The sequence below is a fragment of the Physeter macrocephalus genome, chromosome 2 (genome assembly GCF_002837175.3).
Source record: "Physeter macrocephalus isolate SW-GA chromosome 2, ASM283717v5, whole genome shotgun sequence".
Classification (NCBI taxonomy): Eukaryota; Metazoa; Chordata; class Mammalia; order Artiodactyla; family Physeteridae; genus Physeter; species Physeter macrocephalus.
This window is the reverse complement of record NC_041215.1, coordinates 56,509,805-56,511,136: the sequence shown is the minus strand read 5'-3', so window position 1 is coordinate 56,511,136 and position 1,332 is coordinate 56,509,805.

Below are 1,332 nucleotides of genomic sequence, written 5' to 3'. Positions count from 1 at the left end.
CTCCCATTTCCTCTATCTGGAAGCGCCTCAAATAATGTGTTTTTGATTCACAGCTCCTGGACCTCAGAAGGTGTTTCTCTTACTTAGTTTACGTGCACAGGTTCACACAAGCTCTAGGTTCAAGTGGGCAAAAATAATTAGCACTCCAAACATTTGGACACGGGAGGTGATCGCTGCAGAGCTGCCTTGCTGCAGGGATCAGCACATTGAATGAATTGAACATGAATTAATGAAACGGAACTTGGAAATGTCCCGCAGTGACTGGGCAGGTCACCTCTGAGAATGTGGTACGAATGAGGGCATGTCCTGGGTGTCATCGCTGCCCCTTATTTAGTTTCCAGCGAAGAAATTCTTTCTTCGGAAGTTCCCACCCATGTACCTAATTCACTTGATTTTTTTAAAAAAATTGTCTCAGCTCACAGTATAGTCAAAACTTAACATTTGGATTCAAAATTAAATTCAATATATTAATGTTGTTCATGAGACTCTGAATTCCTTGTGGAAATAGAATCCTTAGGATCTATTTTAGAAGAATGATAGGATAGGCACTCAAAATATCAGCAGTGGTTATCTCTGTGCGCTGAGATAAGAGCTGATTTTTTTTTCTTCTTTATGCTTTCCTATATTTTCTAAACAACGTGTAATACTTATTAATCAGGAAAAAAAATAATATGTTAACTCCCTACATATGATACTCTCCAGGCATCAGAAGAGCTAAAACTTTAAATTCTCCTTTTACTTTATCCTTCACATCTTATCAGTCACCAAGTCCCATAAATTTGGTCTCCTGGAATAGCTTTCAGGTCTGTCTCCTCAACATCTCTGCTGCCACTGCCACACCCTTATCATCTCTTACCCGGGCTTCAGCCATAGTCTTTGCTGCTCTACTGCTCATGTCACTTAAAAACTTAAAATCCTTCAGTCTCCCCAACTCCATTGCTATGAAGTTCAAACCTATCCTGGTTGACAAGGCCTTTCCTTCCCATCCTGACCCCTGCCTTCTATTTCGGCTGCTCCCCACACTTCCCTACATAGGATGATTCTACCTTACTGGGACTCTTTGTCCTTCCCACAAGGGCTGTGTGACTTCACATGCCCATGGCTAAGACTGTACAGTGCTGCCATGCTGCCCTTCTCTTCCTCCCCAGCCTCACCCCACCCCGCACCAGCAAGTTCCTACCTCTGCTTCAAATGTCACCTTTTTTTTTTTTAACATCTTTATTGGAGTATAACTGCTTTACAATGGTGTGTTAGTTTCTGCTTTACAACAAAGTGAATCAGTTATACATATGTTCCCATATCTCTTCCCTCTTGCGTCTCCCTCCCTCCCAC